The 13,061-nt window shown below is 46.5% G+C and overlaps 1 long non-coding RNA gene across 2 annotated transcripts; it reads left to right on the forward strand.

Annotated features, from left to right (window-relative positions):
- The first annotated feature begins 8,199 nt into the window (after positions 1 to 8,199).
- On the forward strand, positions 8,200 to 12,180 carry LOC107969890 (uncharacterized). Of its 2 annotated transcripts, XR_001712019.2 has the most exons (4): positions 8,200 to 8,318; positions 10,684 to 10,906; positions 11,394 to 11,491; positions 11,797 to 12,180. It is a non-coding gene; the product is annotated as an uncharacterized LOC107969890 (long non-coding RNA). The 2 variants fall into 2 exon arrangements; XR_008541269.1 differs by having other exon boundaries at positions 11,394 to 12,180.
- Positions 12,181 to 13,061: the final 881 nt, after the last annotated feature.

Raw genomic sequence — 13,061 nt, forward strand, 5'->3', positions numbered from 1 at the left:
GTTGATTAACAGAGATGGTCCATGTAAAATGCTGGGCTCAGAGCTGGGCTGACCAGATTCACCTAGTCCTTGGTGGCTGGAGTGGGCAGGTGACCTTCCTTTTGGCCGTCCAGCACCCTCCAACATCCTTGCTTCTGAGACCTCACCTCCCACTCATGGTATCATTGCTGGCCTTCCCAGCCCCGTCTTGGCCAGCGGGCAGTCAAGTGACCCAGATTAGCCTCGTGCCATTCTGTTGCAAGTGTGGTGGTTGCTACATTGAGTGTCCAGAGGTAGCAAGGACTAAAGTCCTAGTGTCAGCATCCAGCGTTGGTGTCAGCAGCATGAGCTCTGTCTTGGGGACCCGTGGTGTCAGCAGTGAAGTCTCCCTCAGGCCAGGGCTTTGGTCTGATTTGAGGGCTTTTTTTCTTTTCTGGATATGAAGCCTGTAAGCCTTCTGACCCTCCTGGAGATCCTTCAGGCACGTCTGCAGCCATGGGTCCTGGATGATTTAGCAGCTCACGCCATTGTCTGGAAACTCCACTGGCACTATTTTTCTCATGTTCAGCTGGACGCTCTCTGTGCACAGACTCCACCCTTCTGGCCCAGATGGCCCCTTGGGGATATGCACATACCAAGTTCTTTCCACTGTCCTCACTTTGAGGGCAGGGGCCTGGGTTGTTCATTTTTGTGTCCCCAGATCCTAGCACAGAGCGGCTCAGAGGAAAGGCTCAATGCATGTCCATGGTGTCAACAAATCAGTGGCACAGGATACAGTTTCCACACATCTCCCCATCCTGGTTGCTTCCCCGAACCATTTTCCAGTCTGTCAGTGTTCTTCTGAATACACAGGACCCAGAACTGAGCACAAAACTCCAGAAATAGGTGAATGGAGCTGAGCAGAATGAAACTGTCACCTCCCTTACCGTAGATACCGGACTTCTAATTACATGACCAGACATTTAATAAGCTTGTTTTGTTTCCCTGGGTGGCATATATCAAGCTACCAGCAAGTGTTTTGTTTTCATGGCCCTCTACCCACATATTGTTGCAAAACCTCACTTTACTGCCCTTCTCCCTTAATTTCATGCTTACAGTAGTATTGCCCGCTCTCTCACTTCCCAGGAATGCCAAGTCGATTACAGCTCAAGAGCCCAATCTTGATTGTTCCGTAGCCTGGAACATGGTGCTGAGATAGATGCTGTAACTGAGTGTGGGCTCAGTGAGAAAGACTGCTGCAATTGATTAACGATGTCTGCCAAGCTGTGTAAAGTGAAGTAATGTCATTCCCTATCAGAAGTCCTAACCTGGGGTCCATGGAAAGAATTTAGTTGGTCTGTCATTAACTTGGATAGGGAAAGTATTACATCTTTAATTTCATTAACCTCTATCTGAAACTTATCATTCCTTCAATTATGAATGCAGGCAACAGACCACAGTGGTATTAGCAGGACCTGTGACTTTGTCACCAATAGAAATCACAGATTTTTTAAAATGACATTACAGATGTTCCGCATATCTTGAAATATAATTTACATGCACTGTGACTTGGAAATGATGTTATTTGCTAAGTACTCATTTACTTACTCACATTTGTTCAGCACCTAGTCAACAGCCTGGTGACGTGCCAGGACCTGGGCGGGGTGCTAGGCAAAAGGGAGATGCGTAAGGCTCAGTCCTTCCCTCAAAAGAGAAAAGCAGACAGTGACAATGGAAAGGCTTGATGCTTTGATGGGGGAAGTACCTGAGGCCCCCAACCCAGCCCAGAGGGATCAGGGAAGGCTTCCCAGAGGAAGTGGCCTCTCAAAGGAGTAGGAACTAACCAGACCCCTGAGTGCTCAGAAAAAGTGTTCAGGGAGCAGAAACAGCATGAGTAACGAAGCTAGGAAAGAAAGAGGACACAGGGCTTACAAAGTATTCCATGGCGGGGATGGGGAGGGGAGGAGAGAAGCGGGGAGATGGCTGGGGGGGTCAGGCAGGCCCCTGGAAGTCATGCTTGGCGGTACCCTGGTCGTGGGGAGGAAGGGGTGCTGGCGCTTGCTGCCCCATCTGTCTCAGTGGCATTGAGCTGTGACTTCAGTGGCCTGGGGAAGTTCAAGGTCACCTCTGGGGTGGAGGAGGTGGAGACCATCTCACCAGGGCTGGCAAAGGCCAACTGGGAAGCTGGGGCCGATACCTGCCCCTCACGGCAGCCACCGCAAGGGGCCTTCTGCTCCGAAGGCCCGAGCAGGCCCTGTTCCTTTATTTATGGGCCGTGTGAGCAATTTGCTGCTTGCTGGCTGGCTGGCTGGGTGTGCGATGCGGGGATTACTCACGCCCCAGTTGTGGTCCGGCCTCTGCAGGCTGCGGGGTAGTGAGTGAGGTAATTAAGTGTAAAAGATGGAGCAGGCAGGGGAGGGCTGAGGGCGGTGAGCAGTCACTGGTTCTTTTCAGGAGCAGGGGAGTGAGATAATGTAGGATAATAGCCTAGCCAGACCCTGCCCAGGCAGCCCGGCCTGTGCTGAGAGGTGCCCCCCGAACGGCCAAGACAATTCAGCCTTTTCAGGGAAAATGGGGGGGCTTGGGCAGGGCCTGGCTCCCAGGGACAGCTGTATGGAAATGACAGCTCCTCTCCTTCATCCTGTCCTGTGTTGGCTCAGGGTAGGGGCAAGTGTAAGTGTCTTCAGCTGGGGATGAGGCCAGGGCAGGGGGCAGTAGATGGGCCCAGGAAAGCCGGTGGGTGAGAGGAGGGATCCATGCGGGGCTGGGAGACTGAGCTGTGTGTGTGGCACAGGCACAGTGGTTCGTGGCAGCAGACTCCAGGGCCTGACTCACCTGGTGGAAACTGTGGCGTGGCTTTGGCTAGCTGTGTGACATCAGCCTAGTTGTGGTCCTTCTCTGAGCCTCAGGACTCTCATCTGTCAAATGGGGCTGTCAAACAATTCCTACTTCCCAGGGGTGTTTGGAGAATGGTTCGTAGCGCCTGATGCACAGGGGCTACGAAATGCTTGACATGGTGAAGTCCAGAATCAGAGTGCATTAGTCATTCACTCATTTAGTGGATAAATGTTTATTGAGTGCCTACCATGTTCTAATGGTTCCTGGGAAAGCAGCAGTGACTAGAACAGAGTCCCTTTCCTCTTGGAGATGACATTCTAATAGGGGAGACAGACCATTAATCATGAAACACATAAGCATAAAAGGTCATACCAGCAATCCCACTTCTGAAAACTTATTCTATAGACATGTTTGCATACATGTGGAATGAATGCATTCATGGTTATTTATTGCAATTTTGTTTGGCATAGTAAAATCTTAGTAATGATCTAAATGTCTGTTACATGTGGGCTGACTAAAGTATGGAATATCCGAACAAAGAAATATTATATAGCCATTAAAAAGGGTGAGACCATTTCTATTTCTGTTTATTTTTATTTACTTTTTTTAGAGATGGGATCTCACTATGTTGACCAGGCTGGTCTTAAACTCGTCACTGGTGAGACCATTTCTTATGTACTGATACAGAAAGCTCCCTAAGATGTTTTGACAAATAAGAAAAGGAATGTGAAGGATAGTTTCTGTAAAAGAGGAGACAGTTTGAAAAATGTATTTCTATTAGCTTGTGTATATATGAAACTAATAATAGTTGTTACCCAAGGAGAGGAGTAGGGTTGGAATGAGAGACAGGAAGGGGAGAGTTTCACTGTATACTTTTCTATAACTTTTATTTTTGTATGAAGTGAATGTATTACTAGTTCAAAAAAGAGAAAATAAATATTCAGCTTCCTCTTTCCTCCTTTCCTTCCTCAGCATTTGTTGGAGGTAGCTGTTGAGATTTGGGACTAAGCAAGAAAGGCAGCTGAGTGAGGTGGTGGCTCAGTGTGCCTGGGGATTGAACAAACAGGTTCATATATCAAGGATAATGAGAGCCAGGTTGCTCAGCATCAGAGAAGGGAATTACAAGTATGAAAACAGGAAAGGCTAGAAAGACCCCTGTGGTGTTAGATTGGAGTTAGAGGAATTGGTGTAAACTCATAGCTTTTGATATATATAGTTACATAAGCATGCATGCAAGTGTGTGTGTGTGTGTGTGTGTGTGTGATGCATATGTGCATTTCCCAGTTCTGTCCGAAAAGACAGCAATAATGAATACACCATGTAGCCATGAATACACCTAACACCTAGATCTTGGGTTTTACATACTATTCTCCACTGAAAGGAACTGGGGCTTGGGAAAATAGTAGATTTGAGGGCTGGAGCAGGAAAAGTGCCCTGTGCCTGGTACCATGGTACATGAAACATCTAGCTGCGCCATATGATAGGCAAGTGCTCAAGTAATGCTGAGGACATGTCAAAAGACCAAGGTGCCAACTTAAAGGGACTCCCAATGGCCAAATCTGGGACAACTTGAGTATCAAAATAATGACAGTAACAGATTATAACCCATGAAATAAAAATAGTCCTGATATACAGACACATACATGTATTACATACACACATACATACATACACACATGTGCAGCAAGAGAAAGCTCTTTCTTACATTAGAATGCCCAATAATAGGTGTGGAAGGAAGGATGCAACCAGTATGGTAATAATTGATTCAAACAAGAAGCATTACTAGATGCTAAAACTGAAGCCATTGTGTGAAAATTCGTTGAGGAGTAGGATATTTACATAGTCTTAAAGAGTCTTTCCACAAGATACGATACCTGCAAAAGGAAGGAAAGTGACTTTATAGCGAAGAAACATGGCAGAGACTATCTTAGTCGAGAGATCAAAGGCTGCATCACTGTTACGGGACAAACTGACATGAGGCTCCTGATGGGATGCACAGGGAAGAGTGAAAAATCACTTCTGTGATGTTCCTGCCAGAGACGCAAAACTGAAATCTAATCACGAGGAGCCGTCACATAAACCCAATTTGAGGAACCTTCTACAAAACAACTGGCCTGTAACCTGGGTAAGTATCAAGGTAATGAAAGGCAAAGAAAAACTGAGGGACCGTCACAGATTAGAGGAGACTAAAGAGATAAGACAATGAAATACAATGAGTAATTCTGGATGGATCTTTTTGTTTATTATAAAGGACATTATTATTGAGACAATGGACAATATTTGACTGGGCTCTGAAGATTGGATGGTAGTAATATATCAATGTCAATTTCCTGATTTTGATGATTTTATTGTGGTTATGTAGGAGAATATGCTTGCTTTTAGGAAATGTACACTAAAGTATTCCAGGATAACAGGGAATCAAATTGACAATTTACTCTCAAACAATTCAAAGAAAATCTCTCTATATATAAATCTCTAAGAGAGAATGATAAAGCAAATATGTTTAAATGTCAATATTTGGGGATTCTGGGTAAACAATATATGAGAATTCTTTGTACAATGTTTGCAACTCTTCTGTAGGTTTAACATTATTTTACAATAAAGTTATTTACATGAAACTGAAACCATATGATGTCAAGTAATGATAAGTGATATATAGAAAAATCAAGTGGGCAGAGGAACAGAAAATGAGGGGCTGGTGCTATTCTCGATGGTATGGTCCAGGCAGGCCTCTCTAGGGGAGGACCTTAGAGCAGAGACCTAGTGGGAGGGAGGGAGTAGCTCCATGGATACTTGGGGAGAGTCTCAAAGGCCGAGGGACCCATCTGAGAAAAGGCCCAGAGTGGGACCAGCTTGGCCTGTGTATTAGTGTCTATTGCTATGTAACAAATCATCACCAACTTAGTGGCTTCAAACAACAGCCATTTAGCTCACAGTTCTGTAAGTCATCGTCTGGCACAGAGCAACTGAGTTCTTTGCTCAGGATATTACAAGGTAGAAACCAAGGTGTAGGTTGGGCTTAGTTCTTATGTGAAGGCTCTGGGGAAAAAATCCACTTCCAATTTCATTCTTTTCTTTTCTTTTTCTTTTTTTTTTTTTTTGTGCAGTTGCAGAGAGGAAAGGAGGAAATTTTTCGATAGAAAAATCTTGGAGATCCTGTTGCTGTCACCCATCGGGCTGTTGGAAGCTGGGGTTAGTCCAGAAGTCTTCAGGTAATGCCAGGGTGTTGCCCTGGCCAGGAACTCTCAGTTGCCTCTGAACTTCTTCCAGCCCCACATGATGGCTAAGCTCTCCATGAAAGGAGACCAATTGGAAACAAAGCCAACATTCCCAGCACCCTGAGGGCACTGAAGGATTGGCTAAGTTCTCCCTGGCAAGCCTGTTCCCCGAGAAAATGGACGACAGAGTCCTTAAAATGAAAGAGCTGGGGTCTGTGCCTATACTCACTCTTTCAATGAATCTACGACGGATCCCAGGCAGGCCCCCACAATGAGGCGGTGTTGTTCAACTGAGGTAATACCCAAGGTTCGTTGTCTCATGGCCACAGAAAACTAGGACTCGGACACACCAGAGTGAGGTTAAGAGCAGAAGTTTAATAGGCAAAAGAAAGAGAAAAGCTCTCTCTGTTGCAGAGAGAGGGGTCCTGGAGAAAATGGGTTGCCCCCAAGTTCATTCTTGTTGTTGGCAATGTTCAGTGTCTTGCGGTTGTGGGACTGACCGTAACAGACGATTTTTTTGTTGGCTAGAAGCCACCTGCATTCCTTGATGTGTGGCCCCTCCATCTTCAAGTGAGCAATGGTGTTTCGAATCCTCCTTATGCTTCATGTCTTTGACTTCCTCTTCTGTGACCAACTAGGAAAAACTCACTGGTTTAAAAGGGCTCTTAGGATTAGATCAGGTACTGTGTTAGTTCACGTTTGCATTGCTATAAAGAAATACCTGAGGCTGGGTGATTTATAAAGAAAAGTGGTTTAATTGGCTCATGGCTCTGCAGGCTGTACCAGCATGGCTCTAGCATCTGCTTCTGGTGAGGCCTCGGGAAGCTTCTAATCATGGTAGAAGGTGAAAGGAGAGCAAGTGGTGTCACATGGTGAGAGCCAGAGCAAGAGAGAGAAGGGGAGGGTGCCAGATTCTTTTATTTTTTATTTTTGTTTTTTGAGACAGAGTCTTGCTCTGTTGCCCAGGCTGGAGTGCAGTGGCACGATCTCGGCTCACTGCAACCTCCACCTCTCGGGTTCAAGTGACTCCCGTGCCTCAGCCTCCTGAGTAGCCGGGAGTACAGGTGCACGCCACCATGCCCAGCTAATTTTTTTGCATTTTTGGTAGAGATGGAGTTTTACCATGTTGCCCTGGCTGGTCTCGAACTCCTGAACTCAGGCAATCTGCCCACCTTGGCCTCCCAAAGTGCTGGGAATTCAGGCATGAGACATGGCACCTGGCCCCAGACTCTTTTGAACAAGCAGATCTCCTGTGAACTAACTGGGTGAGAACTCACTTATTACCACAGGGCTGGTGCTAAACCATTCATGAGGAATCCGCCCCGGTGATCCAGTACCTCCCACCAGGCCCACCTCCGACACTGGGGATCACATTTCAACATGAGATTTCAGAAGACACACATCCAAACCATATCAAGCATACCCAGAGATTTTCTGTATCTTAAGGCCATTGATGCCAAATAACATAAGCTGATCACAAGAGTAAACACCACCATATTCACAGCTCAGGGTATTTTACAGGACATGTACACAGGATGGGGAGGACTGGGCTGAAATCCTGGAGGCCATCTTAGAATCTGCCTATCATAGTTGCCGGGGTTGAGAAACAAGAAAGCCAGTGTGGCTGGAGCACAGTGAACAAGGGGGTGCAGGGAGGAGAGAGAGCAGAGTATCACAGGTGGAGAGACACATATATACCGCCTAGCCTGACGGGAGGCTGAAGGCCTGAAAGTCACCTTGTGCAATTGTGGTTCCTGAGGAAGGGGAGGGTCATGCGAGTTCCTCCATGGATTCACTTGCGCTGAAAAGCACCCCTGGGGTGGGACCCAGTCGATGATGTAAGTCAATGGAATGCGTGTTGAAGAGTAGCCCTTGGAGAACCAGTGGGCTGCTGGGCATAGGTGATAAGTTCTGCTCTGTGCATTTGGCCCAGTTGGCACAATGCCAAGAAGCCATGGGCTCGTCAAGGGTCCATGGAAAAGTCTGAAATCTAAAAAAGCTGGCTGGAAAAATATTTTAAAACTTTCCAAACTTGAAAGACTTAGTGAAGTGCCTACCAAGTAGCATTGTGTCAACGGGTCATGAGCAACGCCCAAGTCTCCTAATAGTTACATATGAGTTCTATGTGATGTGACTGCGTTTTGTTTCCATTTTAACATTATTGTATTTATTTTTTCATAGTATCATGTGCAATGTACAAATAAAAAGGAGCAAAAGGAGATGCCCTGAAAAGCAAGTCTGTCTCCCACCTCTGACCCCCAGCCACGCACCCTCTCCCCACTGAGGCGTTTCCTGTACTCAAAGGTATTTTGTGCACATGCTAATGAACATGTATATATACGCTTGACTCCTCCCCTTTTCACAATGGTGGCTGTTCTGCCTGCTTTTTTTCTTTTTTCTTGGCAGTACATCTTGGAGATGTTTCCTATTGGCTCGTGTGGAGCTGCCCATTCTTTTGTACAGCAGCAGAGCAGTCTGTTATTTGGATGAACTGTCATTTATTAACTAGACATGCCCACAACCCTGCCACCTCTTTTCCTAACACACTGGGCAGTCTTGGCCTCTCCCAGGCTCCCTGGGAGGGTCACTACTTTCACAAAGATGATGCCCACTTCTGCCCATGGAATCTGGCTTGCCCAGTAGCTACCTGACAGGGTTGAGTGACACCACCCAGAAGTGCAAAGAAGGCAGTAAAGAAGAAAGAAGAATTTATTAGGTGCCCGAGGAAGGGCTCAATCCTGCCAGTCTAAACATTGTTGTACATACCTCCTGATATGTTTTTCTAGAATGTCTCCAGGAAGGGATTGCTGGGAATAAGTGCAAAATAATGCCCAATCGTTCTCCAGAGTGGTTGTACAACTGACTCCCTTATCACCAGTGTCAAGGAGTCCTTGTTCCACATAATTGATCACATTTGGATTTGTCTAGCTTTTTAAGTTTTGCCAATTGAGTAGACAGGAAATGAGCTTTTAATTTGGATTTCTCTAATTACTCAGAGGTTGAGCATCTTTTCAAATGTTTGTTGGCTATTCATGTTTTCGTTTCTCTATGTCTGTCCAAATCTTTAGTCCATTTTTCTTTTTGATTGTTTGTCCTTGTCTTATTGATTTGTAGGGGTTCTTTATATATTTGGGTGCTAATCTTTGTCAGTTAAATTGTTACGGACATCTTCTAGCTTGTGACTTGTCTTTCCACTTTTAAAAAATGGTGAACTTTGATGAACGGTATCGGTTGTAATGTAACTAATTTATTAATATATGCCTTTATGGTTTGTCCTTTCTGTTTCTTGCTTCAGGAATCCTTTCCAACCCAAAGCCATCCCCATGTTTCTATGATGCACATGTATATATATTATTTATTTATTTATTTTTTGAGATGGAGTCTCGCTTTGTCCCCCAGGCTGGAGTGCAGTGGCGCAATCTCGGCTCACTGCAAGCTCCGCCTCCTGGGTTCACGCCATTCTCCTGCCTCAGCCTCCGGAGTAGCTGGGACTACAGGCGCCCGCTACCATGCCCGGCTATTTTTTTTGTATTTTTTTGTAAAGACGGGGTTTCACCATGTTAGCCAGGATGGTCTCGATCTCCTGACCTCATGATCTGCCCGCCTCGGCCTCCCAAAGTTCTGGGATTACGGGCGTGAGCCACCATGCCTGGCACATGTATATATATATTTTAAAAAGATCATATGTGCATCCTGTTTTGTAGCTACTTTTCCACTTACCTAACATGAAGGAACATTTTTTCCATGTCTAAATAGTCTATAACATCTTTGGTAAATGGTTGCATAGTTTTCCATTGTATGGAATATACAGTCTTTATTTACTGAATCCCCTATGATGAACATTTAAGTTGCTTTCAGCTTTCATATGATCAATAATGCTGCCAAGAATATCCTGAAGCTGTTGGGGTCCACATTCATGATCATTTCTCTTAGATAAAGTCATAGAAATGAAATTGCCCGTAGAATTTAAGGCTTCTGATACATTTTACCAAATTTGCCAGAGGATCCACTTTTGATTCCTTTCCAAGAAGCAATATGCCATTGTGTTCAATTGCCCTTCCCAAGAGTCTGGAATCAGCAAAGTAGGGGTCCTGGAGATGATGTTTGGAACTGGAGCTGTTAGCAGGCATGTTCTGTTGTGTGCAGAAATAGTTACTGTAGCAGATAAAGATTTTCCCTGTCCTCTTCCTTCCTACCCTCTCCTGACTCCTGACAGGTAAGATGCCATTATTAGTACTATTAAGAGAAAAGAGCCAAGAAATTAGGCCTGCTTTGGTAATGATTCTTGGCTAATTAATTGCATTTCCAATGGCCATAAGCTCCTGCTTCAACCAGCACCTCTATGTGTTGAAGGCAAGAAAAGGGGTCCACTACAGCTGCTACCTCCTGGGCTGGGCACATAACATTCTCATAAAAATGTTTGTCCAGTCAATGAAGGATTTCGGGTTTTTTTAAGAGACAGGGTCTCATTCTGTTGCCCAGGCTGGAGTGCAGTGTCACGATCACGGCTCACGCAGTCTTGACCTCCTGGGCTCAAATGATCCTCCCACCTCAGCCTCAAATGATCCTCCCACCTCAGCCTCAAATGATCCTCCCACCTCAGCCTCCCCAGTAGCTCGGACCACGGGCACATGCCACCATGCCTGGCTGATTTTTGTATTTTTTGTAGAGATGGGGTTTCGCCATGTTGACGAGGCTGGTCTCGAACTCCTGGCTCAAGCAATCCACCTGCCTCGGCTTCCCAAAAAGATTACAGGCATGAGCTACCGTGCTGCCGGTCAGGAATCTTTTAAAAGTCTCCTGGGTTGTCTTGGATGAGAAAAATAAAAAGAAGTCTCCCAGAGAACTCGAAAGCCTTAGATCAGGATTCCCTTCCTTCAGAGGGGTAAGAGGTGGGTGCCAAGCATTTAATTCTTAAGCATTTATTTTAGCAAATATCAACATGTATAGTAATTGATACTTTTATAGTAATTGATACTAATTTTCATGTATGGCAGCACAAAGTTTCCCATTAGCGTGAACTGGCTTTTTGTTTTTTTAAATGAGGCTATTTAAAGAAAAATATTAAGTAAATTGGTGGAAGATAGCCTGCAGATGGGGGTGGGGAGGAGGTGGTGTAATTCTGCCCAAACTTTGAGAAACTTCGGTGGAAACCGCTCCTTGAGGAAGGCCTTAAGCCAGGGCTGGGTTGGGTCAGGAGAAAGCAGGGCCTTGGGATTCCAGGCCGAGGGCGCTGGGAGGCTCTGGAGGGTGCAGTGAGGCTGCCACAGTCAAAGGCCGGGCGGCTGGGAGGGGCTTTCGGAGCTCTTCCTGGTATTGAAATCATATTTAGGGATTATAAAGTGTGATCCTTCTCATTGTGTCATTTGACACTCACAGCAACTTTGTGGAGTTTCAGGCAATAAGGAGATTGCCTTGTCAGTTTACAGAAGGAAACGGAGGCAGAGAGAGACGCAGCAATTTGCCCAGGGTCTCAGGTGAGTAAATGGCCTCAGTGGTGGGTGTGGGCAGCATGGCTGGAAGAAGCGGAATTTGGTCTGGAATTTGTGGAGATGTGTCAGGAGTTGCACCTCTGGGACTAGGGCACTCACAGCCCTCTCCTAATAACAATAACAACCACCATTAGCATTTATGGAGTGCTCGCTGCGGGCTGGCTCTGTGCTGAGCAACTCTGGCTGTCTCACTGCACACTTTACACTAACGCAATGGGAGGGGAGGTGTCATTATCCCCCAGAAAGTGTCAAGGGCAGGAGTTATTGATTCATGGTGTCTGCTCTTGTAGAAATTTGAATTCCAGTAACGGAGAGGGGAGCCAGAAAATAACCACGGGAAGACATCAATGAATGAGATAATTTCACATAACGATAAATGCCAGGGAGAAAAAACCCACAGGGCAATGTGATATGGCCTCTGGAGGTAGAGAAGGAACTGCTCCAGATGAGGCCATCCGTGAAGGCTTCTCTGAGGAGGTGACATTAGAGCCAGAGCCAGTAACGTCTGGACTTGAACCTGGGCTTGCGGCATGGGAGAGTCCTGCATCTGACTCCAAACTTCCCCTCCTCTGTCTCCTGTGGATCACAGAATGCTTTTGCCAGAGACTCAATCCCTTGTTAAGAATCATGGAGTTGGCCGGGCACGGTGGTTCATGCCTGTAATCCTAGCACTTTGGGAGGCTGCGGCGGGTGGATCACTTGAGGTCAGGAGTTCAAAACCAGCCTGGCCAACATGGTGAAACCCCGTCTCTACTAAAAATACAAAAAATTAGCAGGGCATGATGGTGCGAGCCTGTAATCCCAGCTGCTCAGGAGGCTGAGGCAGGAGAATTGCTTGAACCTGGGAGGTGGAGGTTGCAGTGAACCGAGATCCCACCACCGCACTCCAGCCTGGGTGACAGAGCTAGACTCTGTCTCAAAAAAAAAAAAAAAAAAAAAAAAAAATCACGGAGTCCTGGCTTAGGGAACGGAGTGTCCAGGGACTAGGGATGAAAGGATGGTAAGATATCCAAGCTGGAGAGACCTCACCTGTGGTGCTGCCTTGTCCAACTCCAGGAGCTTCATGCACTTGCCGACAGTGGAGTTATGCCACGTTAGGGGTCACTCTAGATGATTCCCCTGGCCAAAGGGAAACCAAGTCCCAGAGACGAGATGGGTCCTGCCAAAGGCTGTAGCTTACAGCTGTGCAAGTTGTGCTGGGCTCCAGGGAGCCCAACTGGAGGCTAAGGGGATGCCTTGCATCCCACCAGGGGGCTGCACCAGGAAGAAAGGGTACCTGTTTCTAATTCACACAAAGGAATGCTATGGGCTAGGGGTGGCCCTGAGCCTCGTGGAGGATGGGGGCAGAGGTGAGATCCCCACATCGTTGTGCCATCATTTTTCCCACCTCTCCTGCTTCCTGCTTTGTTCCTGCCAGCCCCTGGAGGGCAGGCGGGTGAGCATCTTCACCATTGAGGGATGCCCCCTCCTTAATTGTGGCAAGGGGGGGCCTTTGCAGCCCAGTGCAGGCCTTATGGGACAGTGAAGAGGAAAAGAAGCAAGCTGGCCGGGATTC

This window comes from Pan troglodytes, chromosome 21 (assembly GCF_028858775.2).
Source record: "Pan troglodytes isolate AG18354 chromosome 21, NHGRI_mPanTro3-v2.0_pri, whole genome shotgun sequence".
Lineage (NCBI taxonomy): Eukaryota > Metazoa > Chordata > Mammalia > Primates > Hominidae > Pan > Pan troglodytes.